The sequence below is a fragment of the Mustela nivalis genome, assembly GCF_964662115.1.
Source record: "Mustela nivalis genome assembly, contig: HAP1_SCAFFOLD_2104, whole genome shotgun sequence".
Classification (NCBI taxonomy): domain Eukaryota; kingdom Metazoa; phylum Chordata; class Mammalia; order Carnivora; family Mustelidae; genus Mustela; species Mustela nivalis.
In genome coordinates, this window is record NW_028134560.1 from 44,945 (window position 1) to 62,332 (window position 17,388).

The 17,388-nt window shown below is 44.7% G+C and overlaps 2 long non-coding RNA genes across 2 annotated transcripts in view; one reads left to right on the forward strand and one right to left on the reverse strand.

Annotated features, from left to right (window-relative positions):
• LOC309858253 overlaps positions 1-14,143 on the forward strand; it is a 45,806-nt gene extending 31,663 nt beyond the window's left edge. Inside the window, exon 3 of the long non-coding RNA XR_014308115.1 lies at positions 11,438-14,143. This is a non-coding gene — a long non-coding RNA (uncharacterized lncRNA). The remainder of the gene's footprint in view (positions 1-11,437) is intronic.
• LOC309858254 overlaps positions 1-15,492 on the reverse strand; it is a 40,757-nt gene extending 25,265 nt beyond the window's left edge. Inside the window, exons 1-2 of the long non-coding RNA XR_014308117.1 lie at positions 14,519-15,492; positions 463-573 (exon numbers count right to left, since the gene is read on the reverse strand). This is a non-coding gene — a long non-coding RNA (uncharacterized lncRNA). The remainder of the gene's footprint in view (positions 1-462; positions 574-14,518) is intronic.
• Positions 15,493-17,388: the final 1,896 nt, after the last annotated feature.

Here is a 17,388-nt window from a genome sequence, read left to right on the forward strand (position 1 = left end):
TACTGAAAGAACACTGCCTCTCTTTACCCAACCTTGGGCACTAAAAACCAAGCTATATTAACTGAAGTCTGATGCACACCTGATTCCTCCAAGACGTCCATAGCATCAGGATAAACTGGATTAAAGCATTTTTCAGAAAGTCATGCTTGTAAATAACAAGGGAATAAAACACAAGGTACAATTTATGTTCCACGCCTATCAGGTGCATGAAATCAGCTCTGGTCGAATCACGGCCTCTTCTGGGCTTTGAGTTTGGAATTTACCAGATGGGTTAATAGTTCCATTCTCCCAGGCTCTTGATCTTTCAAGATCATCATAACGAACCATTAGAGAGACTGAAGGTACATGGACATGGTGCTAACCAGATATGAACAGAGGAAGGTCAGTGAAAGGCCGACTTTGACAAAGGAGCATATGTGCAGAAGGACAGCACAGCATTGAAGTACAACTGAGCCAACTTACTTAGCTATCAGAAGTGTGAGGGCAGCGTCTGCTCCTGGTCTAACCTTGAACTCTGGGGTCCACAGCTCGTACTGTAGATCACACTCTTTGGTTTTCTTCTAAAACTGTGACCTGAAAAGGAAAGAAAGGATTTTTGATTTTCCTTGCTGCGGATGCAAATCAACTTCTCCAAGTAAAGATTCTGCATGAAAAAGAGGAAAATATACCAGTCTTTTACTAGTCCTGTAACAGAAACCCTTTCTGCCACCACACACCCGTGGGAGAAATAAGCCTGGACCTAGAGATGGTCTGGGCTTTATACCCTGCAAGCCCTTTGTGCTGTCATCCACTGTGACCATTTAATGACTTCACACTGTAGTTTGCTTGGATTCAGTGGCCAAAGATACTGATCAGCCCCTCTGCTTATCCCTGAGGTTAATGAAATAAATATCCTGTTAGCCCCATATCCATGGATACAGAAATGTTCCCCACTCGCTATTTAATGATTCCAGTGAAGGATGAATATCCTGGCACTAGGAGGGGACAGTTTGGATTTTGTACAGCACTGTCACACTAGTAGCTGTGAACAGTCTATATAAAACTGGACTGAGGGACACCTGGGTGGCTTAGTCGGTTAAGCATCTCCCTTGGCTCAGGTCATGATCCCAGGGTCCTGAGATCGAGTCCCACGTCAGGCTCCCTGCTCAGTGGGGAGCCTGCTTCTCCCTCTACCTGCCACTCCCCCTGCTTGTGCGCTTTCTCTCTGACAAAGAAATAAAAGCTTAAAAAAAATAAGATAAACTGAATTGAGTCACGTGAGATGCTCAGCAAGGAACAATTTATACGCATTTTCAAGAAAGACCCAATTTATAGAAGCATATATGCTTAGTACGCAGGGCTAGAGCTTCAGTTTATTCAAAGTGGCAAAGGTCTTGAACCATATCTTGATTACATAAACCATCCAGGTAATCCTGGCCCTAAACCTGCCCGCTTGCGTGCTGCCAAAATACGACACAGCCCCTGCTGCATCGAAACTGGAGGGAACACAACGATTGGTCAGGGGCGAAAAGATCTAACAGAGTAAGAGCTACAGGATATTCCCTCCTGTTGCAGCGTTCATCCCCGGCTCTCCCCCTACCCCCTTCACCTCTTATGTCACCTTCTCAATGAGGCCTTTGCTGTCCCATCTACATGAAGGTGCAAATTCCCATGGCCTCCCCAAGTCTTAACACCCCTGCCTCAGCTTGGTGCATACGCTGGATCACTATTCATCATATAGACATGAGTCTCAGTGATCTTATCTTTTCATGCTCCCCCACTAGAACGTGAGACCCATGTGAGCAGAGACAGTTTTTTTTTCCTCTTTCATGCCTGCGTTTCCCTTCTTAAAAATAGCACTGGCACACATTAGATCAGCAGCTGATTCAGCTTTTGGCCATCAGCCATAAAGTTCCTGCCATTGCAGATTTGACCCTCTTTTTTTTTTTTTTTTTTTATTTGACAGACAGAGATCACAAGAAGGCAGAGAGAGAGGAGGAAGCAGGCTCCCTGCTGAGCAGAGAGCCCGATGTGGGGCTCGATCCCAGGACCCTGGGATCATGACCTGAGCCGAAAGCAGAGGCTTTAACCCACTGAGCCACCCAGGCGCCCACAGATTTGACCCTCTTAATTGCGTAGTGGGCACCTTTCAGGATCTCCTACCACATAATTGCATTCTCCAATAAAAGCCCATTCAAAATAGATTCCATTCACTTCAATTAAGATTTTCAATATTTCCTCAGTGTGTTAAACAAGTATCACCTGTCTCGTCAGAATTAAAGAGAAGCAATTACAGCCCTTATAAACCTAACCGTCACCAACTCTTGGTTTTTGTATTTTCTCTCATAGTCCTCAAATAAGTAGTCAAACCATGATTTCTTTATCCATTTTGGTTGGGAATCTTGAGCAAGATGTCAGCGTAAGGGACGCCTGGATGGCTCAGTTGGTGGGATGACTGCCTTCCACTCGGGTCATGATCCTGGAGTCCCGGGATCGAGTCCCGCCTCGGGCTCCCGGCTCCATAGGGAGTCTGCTTCTCCCTCTGACCTTCTCCTTGCTCATGCTCTCTCTCACTGCCTCTCTCTCAGATAAATAAATAAAATCTTAAAAAAAAAAAAAAAGATGTCAGCGTAAGACGATCCAGCACTTGCCTCTTCCCATGGACACATAAGGCTACAACTACATACAGAGCATGTCCCTCAGAGAACCATCTGAGCAGGAGCAGAACTAATCACAGCTAAAGATACAAAGAAGCAGCCACGTCAGGAAGGGTGTGAGGGGCACTGAGAGGGAAATCCCTCGCACACATGTCCTCCCTGAAGAGCAAGGGTTTCAAGGTCCACATCAGGCACTCCCCCCCACACACACCCTGGGGACCTGGAACAAAAAGATGAGGCCCCATAATACTTGTCCTTGAAATCAACTGTGCTTAACTCCAGGGGTGGGACTTCACTCTGGGTGCGCCATGGGGCGGTGGGAAGATGTGACTCTGCTTTTTATATTAAAGTTTTTTTTTTTAATATTTTATTTATTTGTCAGAGAGAGAGAGCGCGAGTGAAAGTGAGCACAGGCAGACAGAGTGGAAGGCAGAGTCAGAGGGAGAAGCAGGCTCCCTGTGGAGCAAGGAGCCCGATGTGGGACTCGATCCCAGGACGCTGGGATCATGACCTGAGCCGAAGGCAGCTTCTTAACCAACTGAGCCACCCAGGCGTCCCTGACTCTGCTTTTTAAAAGTGAGGCCCATGCACAAACTCACTTGCTCCGAGACCCAGCAGGGAGACAGCACTTTGAAAAGTGCCTGGGCCACATGTGAAGGAGATTTACTGACAAATTTGAGGGTATTTGTGGAAGGGACAGGGATCTGAAGGTACTTTCACCAAGAATGGGAGCATTGGTGGGTGCCATTGTTTTTGCCTCCCTGCTAGCTGGCCCGAATTGGGTGGGCACCACTCTCCATCTCCCTTGTTGGAACTGCACACCCTGCCCCATCAAACTCATCAGTAACCATGGCTGGGAGAGCCCCCTCCACGCAGCTGCCACTCTGACGCATCTGGTGGGCAGCCTTGGCTGGGACTGACAGCCTTCCAAAACACCTCCGATCCCGGGACCGTGGGGGGCAGCACTCACCACCAGTGTGTCCATGACTGGCATAGATGGGCCTTATGGCCCAGGACACACCTAGCAGTTATGGCCACAGCAAATAGGTGCATTCAGCCCACGTGGGACACTCCTGGGACATCTGGTTCTGGTGCACAGGGAAGATTGTGCTTTTGGCCCCCACAGGATGCTTTCTACATAAGACCATTCCTTGAAGCCAGGAGACATAGTCAATCTGCCTAATACACAAAAACAAACAGGAGAGGGGCCCCTGGCTGGCTCAGTCAGTGGAACATGTGACTTGATCTCAGGGTTGTGAATTTGAGCCCCACACTGGAGGTAGAGATTACTTAAACAAACAAAAAACAAACACAAGAGAGAGTCAGGCAAAAAAGGGCACAGAGGAACATGTTCTAAATGAAAGAACAAGACAAAACCTCAGAAAAAGAACTAAACAAAGTGGAGATAAGCAATCTATCTGATAATGACTTCAAAATAATGATCATAAAGATGCTGGAAGTGAGAGAAGAATGGATGAACTCAGTGAGAACTTCAACAGAGAAGATTAACAGCAGATTAGAGGATGCAGAACAACTCAGGAATCTGGAAGCTACTGTAGTGGAAATTACCGAATTTGAACAGTAAATTTGTTTTTTATTTTTTATTTTTAATTTTTTAAAAGATTTTATTTATTTATTTGACAGACAGAGATCACAAATAGGCAGAGAGGCAGGGAGAGAGGGAGGAGGAAGCAGGCTCCCTGCAGAGCAGAGAGCCTGATGCGGGGCTCGATCCCAGGACCCTGAGATCATGACCTGAGCTGAAGGCAGAGGCTTTAACCCACTGAGCCACCCAGGTGCCCCTAAATTTCTTTTCTAAAGTAAGGATAGTTTATTTTTTCTTTTTAAAGAGACCTCTGGACATCATGTATATTAACATTCACATTTATTGGTAGGGGTTCCAGAAAAAAAAAGAGAAAAGAGCATGAAATGTATTTGAAGAAATAATAGCTTAAAACTTCCTTAACCTGGGACAGAAACAGGTGCAGGAAGCACAGAGGCCCCTATTATGATGAATCCAAAGTGGTACTCAACACGATATAATAATTAAAATGTGAAAATTTAAAGATAAAGAATCTTAAAAGCAGCAAGAGAATACAACTAGCTACAGGCCAAGGAACTTCCATAAAGCTATCATCTGATCTTTCAGCAGAAATTTTGCAGGTCAGCAGATACTGGCTTGATTTTATCAGTTTGTGTTGGCATAGTTGTTCTTGTAATTATTGTTTACTCATTAATATGGATATTTAAAGCAAACAGTACATAACAAAAATTCCCTTTACCCACTGTAAAAACACTTTCTTCTACCCTTGTATTTTCTGTGACTGGCTTAAAACTCAAATTGGATTAAGAATAAGAAGAGTAGGGGTGCCTGGGTGGCTCAGTGGGTTAAAGCCTCTGCCTTCGGCTCAGGTCATGATCCCAGGGTCCTGGGATCGAGTCCCGAATCAGGCTCTCTGCTCAGCAGGGAGCCTGCTTCCTCCCTCTCGCTCTGCCTGCCTCTCTGCCTACTTGTGATCTGTCTGTCAAATAAATAAAATCTTTATTAAAAAAAAGAAAAGAAATTCAGTATACCAAGGGTAGTGTGTCTTGAAACACTAATAAATTTAAGTTTATAAACACCAATAAATATAAGAAAAGATGCTCAATATTTTTAGTCATTAGGGAAATAGAAGTTAAAAGTACATGGAGATACTACTTCATTTCTACTAGGATGCCTATAATAAAATTAAATAGACATGTTTTCACGTGACATTAGGGAATAACTAAAAAGAAAAACTTTGTTTTTGGTGGTTTTTACTATATTATTTCAAAGCATATTGATATCACCCATAGGGAGCCTGATGCGGGGCTTGATCCCTGGACCCTGGCAGAGGCTTTAACCCACTGAGCCACCCAGGTGCCCCCTGAATTTCTTAAGCTGAAGGAATTTGCATATGCACAAAGGACTTTCTGACTTTTTGCTGAAACCCTTATATGAGAGGTGCCCTCCATAGGAGGAAAGGAGCAAAGGAGGAAAGGAGCATCCTTCTCTCTGAATTAGAAGGGACACAGAAAGGAACATGAATATGAAAAGGAATTGCTGTTTCCCCCATTTTACTACACTTAATTATATTGTGTCCTATGATAACTTTCTGTGACTTTCTGCTTTTCATCAGACATAGCATAAAAACACTGTGCTTCAACCACTCTTAAGGTTCTCATTTTCTCATGACAACACCCAAGTCATTTAAATTATTAAATAAATCGGATTTCTTTTCTCTTGTTCATCTGTCTTTTGTTACTAGAGTCCCAGTGGAGAATTAAGGATACAGTAAAAAGGTATTCATCCTCCCCTAAAGAGTAATGGATATGCAGCCCAGGAGCCCTGTGTGTGAGTCCATCCTTGTGGCACCCTGGTTCACCTTGACAAAGCCACTTAATCTCCATGGACCTCCATTACTTCACACAATGAATACTCACTAAGTGTGTCTGGCCATGGAATAGGGAAAGGGGAAACAAACATGAACTTGGAGCTCTGCACGAGTGAAATAGCCATGATTAGCTAAAGTGAAGGACAAGGGAAACAACAATTATATACGTTATGAAATGCTCACCAGGTTAAGTGTAGTTATCATCTGTCACCATACAAACTTACTACAACTTTATGTACTATATATTCCCTATGCAGCACATGTCATCCTTGTGACTTATTTCATAACTGGAAGTTAGTATCTCTTATTTCCCCATCACTATTTGGCCTGTGCCCTGCAAGCTCTCCCTTCTGGGAACCCCTAGTTTGTTCACTATGAGTCTATTTACATTTTTTAGTTCAAGATTCTACATGGAAATGAAGTGATACAGTTTTTGTCTTTGTCGGACTTATTCACTTTGCATACCCATCCATGTTGTTGTGTATGGTAACATTTCATTTTTTTTTAAATAGTAATAGCCCACATCTTATTTACTCCCTCCTCTATCAGTGCATGCTGAGATTGCTTCCAGATGTTGACTGTTGTAAATAATGTGGCACTGAACATCTTTTTGAAGTAGTGTTTTCATTTTCTGTGGGTAAATACCCAGAAGTGGAATGGTTGAGTCATGTGGGTGTTTGTGTTTTTAATGTTTTGAAGACCCACCATACTGTTTTCCATAGTGGCTGCATGACATCGCGTTTCCACCAACAGTACACAAGGGTGCCCTTTTCTTTACATCCTCACCAACACTGGTTATTTCTTGTCTTTTTGATACTCGCCATTCTGGCTGGTGAGGAGTAATATCTTACTGTGGTTTTGATTTACATTTCCCTGATGATGAGTGATGTTGTGAGGAGACTCAGTGACATTAGAGGTGGACAACAGGCCAGTTGTGCTGCCCTGGGGTTCACACAGTGTGTGCATTCCTTTTTCTTTTAAACTGAAGTGGGTGCCTGGGTGGCTCAGTGGGTTAATCTGCTGAGCCTCAGGGTCCTGGGATCGAGTCCCGCATCGGACTGTCTGCTCAGCAGGGAGCCTGCTTCCTCCTCTCTCTCGCTCTCTCTGCCTGCCTCTCTGTCTACTTGTGATGTCTCTCTGTCAAATAAATAAATAAATAAATTTTTTTAAAAAAGAAATATTCCTTTAAAAAAAGAAATATTCATTTTTACTTCTTTAGTATTTCCTACATTTATACTGTCACATTTGGTCTCCTTTCCACTCAGAGTCCTCTTTACTGTTTCTTGCAGGACTAGTTTAGTGATCATGAACTCCTTTAATTTTTGTTGCGTCTGGGAAACTCCTTATCTGTCCTTTTATTCTCAGTGATAACCTTGCTGATGTAGTATTCTTAGCTGCAGATTTTTCCCATTCAGCACTTTGAATACATCACGGCACTGCTTGTTGGCTTGCAAAGTTTGTTTGAAAAATCTCTTAGCTTCATGGATTTTCCCTTGTAAGTTACTGACTTATTTCGCCTTCCTACTTTTAAGATTTTTTTCTTTATTAAAAAAAGATTTGGGGCACCTGGGTGGCTCAGTGGGTTAAGCCGCTGCCTTCGGCTCAGGTCATGATCTCAGGGTCCTGGGATCGAGTCCCACATTGGGCTCTCTGCTCAGCGGGGAGCCTGCTTCCTCCTCTCTCTCTGCCTGCCTCTCTGCCTACTTCTGATCTCTGTCTGTCAAATAAATAAATAAAATCTTTTTAAAAAATAATATAAAATAAATCCTTTTAAAAAAAAGATGTGTTTATTTATCACCTACTATGTGCTCAGGCTTAGTAATATAATTCCAGGCTTTTAAAACTAAAAGGAAGGAAAGGATCTTCCAATTCTTAAATTTTACAGATGAGGGCAGTGCTTGACAAAGAGTAAGGGCTCAACATTTTAAAATACCTAATGAACTGAATCAAAGCCCCTTGTTCCCCTTGAACATCACACACTTTCTGCTCAGCAGGGAGCCTGTTTCCTCCTCTCTCTCTCTGCCTGCCTCTCTGCCTACTTGTGATCTCTCTCTGTCAAATAAATAAATAAAAAATCTTTAAAAAAAAAAAAAGATTTTGGGGGGCTCAGTGGGTTAAAGTGGGTTAAAGCCTCTGCCTTCAGCTCAGGTAATGATCCCAGGCTCCTGCTTTGGGCTCTCTGCTCAGCAGGGAGCCTGCCTCCCTGTCTCTCTCTCTGCCTGCCTCTCTGCCTGCTTGTGATCTCTGTCAAATAAATAAATAAAATCTTAAAAAAAAATGTTTTCTTCCTTTATCATTATATTTTGTGAATTTAATTACAGTATGTCTTACTGTGGGCCTTCTTTTGTTGAATTTGTTGGGAGTTCTCTGTGCCTCCTGGATCTGGATGTCTGTTTCCTTCCCCAGGTTAGGGATGTTTTCAGCTATTATTTCTTCAAATTTTCTGCCTTCTTTTCTCTCTCTTCTTCTAGGACTCCTACAATACAACTGTTTTTACGTTTGATGGAATCACTGAGTTCCCTAAGTCTAGTCTTATTTTGCATAATGCTTTTCCCCGCTTTTGTTCAGCTTCACTGCTTTCCATTAGGTTGTCTTCTGGGTCATTAATTTGTTCCTCTGCTTCTTCCAGCCTGCTGTTCATTGCATCAAGCCTGTTTCTAATCTCATTGATTGAACTCATCTGTAATTGATTGATTCTTAACTCTTTGGTCTCTATGGTAATGGTCTCAATGATGTCTTCCATTCTTTTCTCAAGTTCAGTGAGCATCCTTATGATCATTGCTTTAAATTCTCCATCAGGCATGTTACTTCTGTTTTGCTCAGATCTCTGCCTGTGGCCTTATCTTGTTCTTTCATTTGGGATAAATTCCTCTTTTTTTTCCTTTTTTTTTTCTCCCTAAGTCTCTGCATCCTTCTTTGTGTTAGAAAAGCCAGTCATGTGTAAGAAGAAGAGGTCATGTCTTTCCCAGGTCCTGGTGCTCCAGGTAATAATGTTTCCAGTGTGTTCTGCATGTGTTCTGCTGTTGTGTTCTTGCTGCTCTGTTCTTCAGGCCAGTCATCTGCAGATGCTTTCCTTGCCTGCTGGTGGCAGCGTCTGGTCCCTGTCCTAAATGTGTCAAGTTTTAACTAGCTGTGCTCTGGTCTGCTTGTGAAATGAGGCCAGCCACCACCCCCACCAGAACTGAACCCCTATAGAACTCTTTGGTCAGGAGACATAGTGTGGGCAGGGGCCTGTGCTGATATTCCCATCAACAGAGCAGCAGGGTTCCTTTTTCTCCATATCCTTGACAGCACTTGTCATTTATTGTGTTTTCGATTGTAGCCATTCTTGCAGGTGAATGGTGATATTCCACTGTAGCTTTGATTTGCATGTCCCTGCTGATGAGTGATGTTCAACTTTTCATTTGTCTGTTGGCCATTTGTATGTCTTTGGACAAATGTCTATTCAGGTCTTGTGCCCATTGCTAATCAGATTATTTGGGTTTTTGGTGTTGAGTTGTATAAGTTCTTTATATATTTTAGATATCAGCCCTTTATCAGATATATCACTTGAAAATATCTTCTTCCATTCAGCATGTTGCCTTGTTGTTTTGTTAGTTTCCTTTATTGCACAAAAGCTTAAGATCTTTTTTTTTTTTTTTTTAAGTAAACTTTACCCCAACATTGGGCTCAAACTCATGACACGAGGTAATGTGATTTAAGAAGTGCCTGTTTGGTTTTTTGGTTTTTTTGAAGATTTTTTTTTCAATTTTATTTGAAAAAGCACATGCATGAGTGGGAGGAGGGGCAGGCAGAGGGAGAGGGAGAAGCAGGGAACCTGATACAGGGCTCGATCCCAGGACCCTAAGATCATGACCTGAGATGAAGGCAGACGTTAACCAACTGAGCCACCCAGGGGCCCCAAGAAGTGACTGTTCTTGGAAACATGGTTCTCTCCTCTGGGAAGGGAGATACTAAGGCCATCATAACATCAGGCTTATGAATGATACAAACTTATGCTGTTTTTTGACACTACTTGCTTAAACTTCTTTCAAAATTGTCAGTATTAATTTTCCCACTTTATTTTTCCATGACAGACATTATTTGCCCACTATAAGGAAGCAAAAATAATTTTCTTTTTACAAGTCTAAGTTCTTGTTGAGGCCACTATAACAAAAGATGAACAAGAGTAAACAAACAGGTTTATTAACCTTTGTATCCTCCCTATGACACCCTGGAGTCCCCAGAGGTGAGCAACACAAAGGCTTGGTTACAACTTGAGTTTACATAGTATTTTAGCAGAGGAACAAACTTTTAGAGTAATTACATGATAACAGAAAAAGACCTTGAGTCTCCAGGGCAATAAATTATGAGATGGCAAATATATCAGAAACTAATGGTAGATAAGGGTTAGCTGGTAAAATCCATTATGTAGATTTCTCTAGTGCCCTCTCTAGGCTAAGGGATTAATGTTTTCTCCAGGGAATAACTTTCTCCTCCCCTGTAGAGAGAGAGGAGAGGACATCTTTTTAAAATTTATGCCCTACTTTTAGGCAAATGGGGAGATGGCTGGGAGCTTTGCTTGTATAGGCTTCTGCTTAATTGCCTTCAACTCAATAGTCTATACCAAAGTAGCACATTTGGAGGTTCCATATTCTGCCTCCCTTCAGTATAAATCCATGCTGTGTTTATTTGGTTATGTATGAGAAAGTTCATGTTTGTTTCAAGCCCTGAGCAAATCTGAAGAAAGTGTAGGTTATGTCATTACATTTATACAAATAAAGGACAAAAGTCTACTCTATACACATATATTTCTTTCTTGCATGTATATTCAGATATCTATGTCCTCTTAGTCATTTACTCATGGTTAAAAAAAAGGTTAAATGATCGGACTATGCATTATGTTTACTACTGGACGATAGGATTTCGAGGAAGTTCTTTCAGGCAGATCTCCATATTGGGATATTTTTTTGGTACACAAACAGGGAATTTTAATTATGACTTTTAAATGTAGTATTGTATTAAAAAAGTGGTTGCCTAAGAGAACATAACACAGAAATGAATTTTTTTTTTTTTTTTTTTTTTTTTTTTTAAAGATTTTATTTATTTATTTGAGAGAGATCACAAGCAGGCAGAGAGGCAGGCAGAGAGAGAGGAGGAAGCAGGCTCCCTGCTGAGCAGAGAGCCCAATGCGGGGCTCGATCCCAGGACTCCGAGTTCATGACCCGAGCTGAAGGCAGCGGCTTAACCCGCTGAGCCACCCAGGCGCCCCCAGAAATGAATTTTTGAACAAAAATAATTATAGCTTCTTTCCCATGTGTAGCAACAATACATGAAAATCCTAGAATTCTCTGGGTCCTTCTGCAAGTGATAACAATAATAGTGGTTTATGTTTTCATCTTTTTACAGATCTGTGAAATAGGAGGATCTGAAATGAGGATGCCCTTTATCAACTAATGAAACAAAGAAGCTTGCTAAAGAAATTAAATTTTAAGCTAAAGGAAGACTCTATAAAGGAAACTATGAAGAGATTTCTATTTATAATACCATAAAAAAATACTAATGAATAAACCTAACCAAAGAGGTAAAAAAGTTGAATACTTAAAAAGAATACACAAATGTATGGAAAGACATACTGTGAGATAAGATGTCAGCAGTACCCAAGGCTATCTTCAGATTCAGTGCAATCCCCATTAAAATACCATGATGTGTTTTTGCAGAAATAGAAATCATCCTAAAATTCATAAAGGAATTTCAAGGGACCACCGAAGACTCAAAACAATCTTGAAAAAGAACAAAGGTGGAGGATTCACAGACCCTGATTTCAAAATTTGCTAGAAAATTGTTACACAATAATCAAAACAGCATGGAACTGCCATGAAGACAGATATATATAGAACAATGAAGAAAACCAGAGCCAGACGCACAACATGATGTATATGAGCGAATCATTTTCAACAACAATACGAATACCTCCCAAGGGTGAAACACAGTCTCTTCAACAAGTAGTGTTTGGCCAACTGTATATCCACATATAAAAGAAAAAAGTTGGACAGTTATACTACACTGGATATAAAAATTAATGGAAATTATGTTAAAGCCCTAAATATAAAAAGCAAAATTATAAAACAGCTAGAAGAAAACGTGATTAATATTTTATTGACATTTGGATTTGGCAGTGATTTCTTGGATATGACATAAAAACGACAGGCAAAAAAGCAAAAATAGACAAATGAGACTACAAACTAAAAACTGTTTTAAGTCTAGGAACTCAAGAGTGAAAAGACAACACATAGAATGGCAGAAAATACATGCAAAACAAATACTTGATAAGGTATTAATACCTAAAATATATAAAGAACTCCTACATCAAAGAAGCAAAAAACAACCTGATGAACTAATGTCTAAAATTTTCAAGGGACATTTCTCTCAAGATGACATACAAATCACAAACTAGAATATAAAAGATGCTTAACATCACTAAACTTCAGAGAAGAATAAATCAAAACCAAAATGAGATACTTACTACCTAATACACATGATCAATGCTGTTCTTGAAAAAAAAAAAAATCTTGGTGATTCCACATACATGTGGCAAAATAATGTGGCTAACTTCATGGAAAAACAAAGCAGAATGACAGGTGGCTATGGTTGAAGGGAGAGAAAACAGGATTGTGTTGTATGAAGGATATAGACTTAACTTGTGCAACATGGACAGATTCTTAATATCTATACTAGAACATTAAGAACATATTGAAAACTAGTAGTACAATAAAAACTGGTTATATACTAAGTTTTATATTATGAAAATAAAATTCTCAATGTAGACTACAATATTATAAAAATGGTGGAAATAATAAAAAAAATTCTTCAAGGTGAACTAAAAAGACTTCTGAAAAGAAATTCCAAAAAGGAGAAAAACACAATAATGATACTTATTTCTAGATGACAAGATTATAGTACTTTAATCCGTTTCTGTCTTTATTCACAGATAATGAGAATATTGATACTTCACCTAAAATTTACAATAAAAATACCATTTTCTGTAGTAAAGCTTTAATAGCATGTTTACACAGTCAGGATATGAGCCTCATGAATTTTCAGGAAACAAACAGTATAATAGAAACCACTGTAGGATGCCCAAGCAGCCTGGACTTGGGGCAAGAAGCAAGAACAGAGATTGAAGACTTAGTCTGGAGGCCATGAAGGCGGAAGATGGGTGAGCTATGAAACTGTGACAAGTACTAGTCTGTGTTATTGAAGAATGGATGTGACTCTGGGGAGAGAGCCTGGACATGGTTCACCAGAATCTCCTGATGCTTGCTGGTAGACTGTGCCCTGAACTGAGCTGCATTGCTTTAGTTTATATACAAAACAGAAGAATATGATGGGTGAAGTGGACACCCCAACTTGAGTTCCAGGAAACTTACATTGCTTTCTGACCTCATGGTTCAGCTCTTGCACAAACTCAGGTGCAAACAGCTAATGACGTGAAGTAGTTTTGAAGATGATTAAGAATCCAGAGTAAGATCATGTACCATTTGAATGTATGATATTGACACATCTTTTTCCATCCAAGTGATGTGTGAAAGTTGGTGCTCAGAAATGATTCTATTATTTTTGGGATGGGAGCACACTGCCAAGTCGATGTGGACTATTCACAGAAGATGGTATCCATCAACAATTAATAACCTATCTGCTGCCACCAAGTGTGAAAAGTGAACACAACATAGTCAAGCATACTTAGCAATTTAAAGGGAAAACCTTCTGAAACAGACACACTATAAACATGGCAAAATTTAAAGTGATTCTTAACTCACTGGTGGAAAAAAACCATTCTTCAAAAAAACAATGCAGTTTTGGAAAAGCAACACTACATTTACCCAATTTGATTATCCTACAAATGATATTCCAAAAATACAATTTTTTAGCTTGTAAAACGAAGAAATAATGAATTCGGTTTCTCTGCAAATGCACGTGTATTCTATAATATCTGCAGTGTCTTCATAAAACATGCAACGTAAGAATGAAAATCAATCCACCCTCAATGAAAATGGCCTAAATGAAAAAATATATATAAATATACTTTAATATTTTTATATTTCTAGTAAAATATACAAATATTTTTGAATGTTTATGGTCATAGCTTGTAGTACATAAAACTACTGCAAAACTACATTGGAGGATGGTAATGAAAATGGACTGAAACAGAAAATTGATAGCAAGACAATTACCATACACAATTAAGTGCTTCTTATAAAAAAGAAATATCAAGCTTAAAAATGGCTAATTTCCATCAACCACACTAAACATGAAATATTTAATGACTGAAAAAAAAAATGTCATTTACCAAGATGCCGAAACCATCCTTCCCCAAAACAGAACGTAATAAGAATGCTTCCTTTGTGCCCCTAGCATTCAAGAGGATAACGGGGTGGCACACAAGAGATATAAACCTCAAGAAAACTGAGGGTAAGAAAAAACACCTACCTCAAAAACGAACTGGAACGAACAGAAAATCCTCCGACATTTCAGTGCTATCCACTTAAGAAAGCAACAGGAATGTACACCAGATCTCCAATGAATTCCACAAACATGGCAGCCGCCAGGGGTCGAGCTTTGGCATCCCGTGCCCGACCCGCAGGGCATCCGGACCCCGCGCTCGGCCCCGCCAGCCGTCCCTGGAGTCTCCCAGGTTGCCGCGGCGGTGGGGGCGGGGCACTACGCATGCGTGGGCCTTTGTGGGGGGCGCAGGAGACAGAATCCCGCACCCCCGCTCCCATCCCGTCTGCGCCTCCCGGGGACGCCGCTTTGCGGGCTCACGGGATCCCCAACGAGTTCCGCTTGATGGCAGTAGAGCACCACGTATGCCAAGCGGCCCTTCCTCCTGGGCCTCTCCCTCCGCCCTTTGCCAAAGAAAAAAGGCCAAGCCGTGTCCACCCTGGCTCCAACATGGCGGCCCCCATGTTTCTCCTCCTCTGGCTCTCGTGGGCGGAGCTCGTGAGGTTACGGGGAGCGGGGAGCGCCTCGCTCCTCTCTAGCTCCCCTTGACCGGCCTGGCATGCAAAACCCAAGGGCGAGGCTCAGCGAGCCGCAGCCGGGGTCCCCGAGGCTCCCGGCAGTGGCCTCGAACCCATCCGGGGCTCCATCTTGGCCCGCGCGGGAGACACGCTCTTCTGGTGCCGGGCCCAGAACCCCAGCCACGCCCCGCCGGTCCCTGCCCCAGCCTCAGTCAGGACTCCCCGAGAGGCCAGCCTCACCCCGAGGCCTCCGAGCGCCCAGGAACAAAGGACAGCGGCGGCGGCGCGGCCCGCGGGCACCCGCCGAGGGGTCAACAGTGAGGTCCACCTCCCGCGCCCGGGGGACGGAGGGGTCCCGGGCACCGGGCCCTTCACCGCGGCCTCCGACTCTGGACAGCTCCCGCGGGAGGGGCGCTCCAGGACCCGGGCCATTCTCAGGCCACGGGTACTCCGGGCCAACGCAAACACTGCAGCTCCTCCTTTCCCGTCAATCGGCCCAGAGGCCACGGTGCACACCTCACGGTCACATCCTCGGCACCCTGGACCACCAGGCTCTCCCGTGCCGGGGTCACTGGAGAAGCCAGAAGTACCGCAAACACGCACGCACGCGCGCACGCACACACTCACATCTTCTCTCTCACACACACCACAAAGACGCGCGGAAACACCCTTGGAGTCTCGCAAAACGCACGCTCGCACTCCTTCCCATGATCTCACGGGCGCGCGCGTGCACACACACTCACACTCACACACACACACACACACACACACTCGGCGTCCCCCGGAAAGAAGAGAGATCCCGGCTGGATGTCACCCTTTTGGTCCTCGGGACGTGGACTGCACGCTCCACTCACCTGTGCAGGTGAATGAAGGACGTCTGTCTCTACTGCCCTCTGATTGCCCAAGGGCAGAAGGGTGCACCTGTCATCCAGGCGGACCTCTCTCCCTGCTCTCAGTGCAGCTTCCACCCTTAGGAACCATTTCGGCTCTCTGCCCTGCAAACCGCAGGGGCTGCCTCTCCCCAGAAGTCTGGCCTGAGAAGCTCACCACCTCATTCTTGCTAGGACAGCAGTGGATATTCCGTCCCACCCGTGGAAAGCAACACCCCGGGCCCCTCGCAACAAATGCCTCCCCCCTTCAACACACACCACCACCATCACCACCACCACCACCCGGATCCAGGCCTGGAGGGTCCTTCCGGTCCTTTCCCACCTGTCACTCCTACCAATCCTTTCTGAAGGACACAAACCCTGCTCACGTGGGAGACTCACGCCCAAGGGCTAAGGGCTGGGGGCCGCGCCTACACGGAAGGGGAGAAAGGACGGGCACCCGAGGGGCCCCGTTCTTTGATCTCGGAGCCCAGCGTTCGGGAAAGCGATGTCATCTCTGCAAGACATCCCCGCACGGGCCCAGAAGGACGTGCTCCGATGCCACGGGTCCAGGCACTCAGCTTCCGGCCGCCCCGGGCGCCCACTCGAAGGAACTAGGGCGGCCGGTGGGTGCGGGAAGGCGCCGAGCGGCTGCCGCCCCACTCGGGTGGGCCCACGGGCCCGCGCTCCACTCCTCTGACGCGAGCCTCACCCGGATCCGCCTACAGTCCAGAGGGTCTTCCCGGACACTCTCCCCTGCCAGGCACCGGAAGCCGGCTGGCAGACAGTTCCCACCCGCCCCCACCCCCCCGCGCTACCCCCCCGCGGCCGCCAACCCCGCCACTCCGCCGTCCAGTCCTGCCCTGCCACGCGAAACCCCAGTGTCCACTCTCCGAGGTCTGCCACCCACTCTAGGGATTCCCTCCTGGCCACAAAGTAAAGGCCTGAGCACCCTCAGAGCCGCAGGTGGGAGCCAGCCAGGGAAGACCGCCAAGGCGGGATGCGCCGCCTCGCCAAGGAAGGGCCTGGCTCCCAAGTTGTGACGGCCGGGGTGGCGCCAAGGGAGGGAACGCGGGGGCCCCGATCTCAGGGGCCCTGGGCCTGGGTGGGCGGTCCGTTGCCCAACCAGTGTCTGGGCACGGGCCCCACCGTATCCCGACAGCGCCCACGCCGGGAATGGCGACAGTGGCGATGGATACCCCTGGCCGGGGGCCCGCTCAGCCCTCAAGGACCTCCTCCCGCCCCGTCATGCCCACCTTGCCCACCTAGAGTCAGGAGTAGGCCAGCCGAAGCCCGGCTCCCCGGCCTCGGGCCGGGGTGACCCACTCGCTCCCCTCCGGGTAGGCACCCCACACGGCAAGCGGGCCCGTCGACCCTTGACGAATCCCATGCTCTGCGGAGGTGGCAGTTGGCGCCGGGCTCTCGCCCAAGACTCCGGGGTGGATACCGCAGTGGTGCAGGGGGTGGGGGA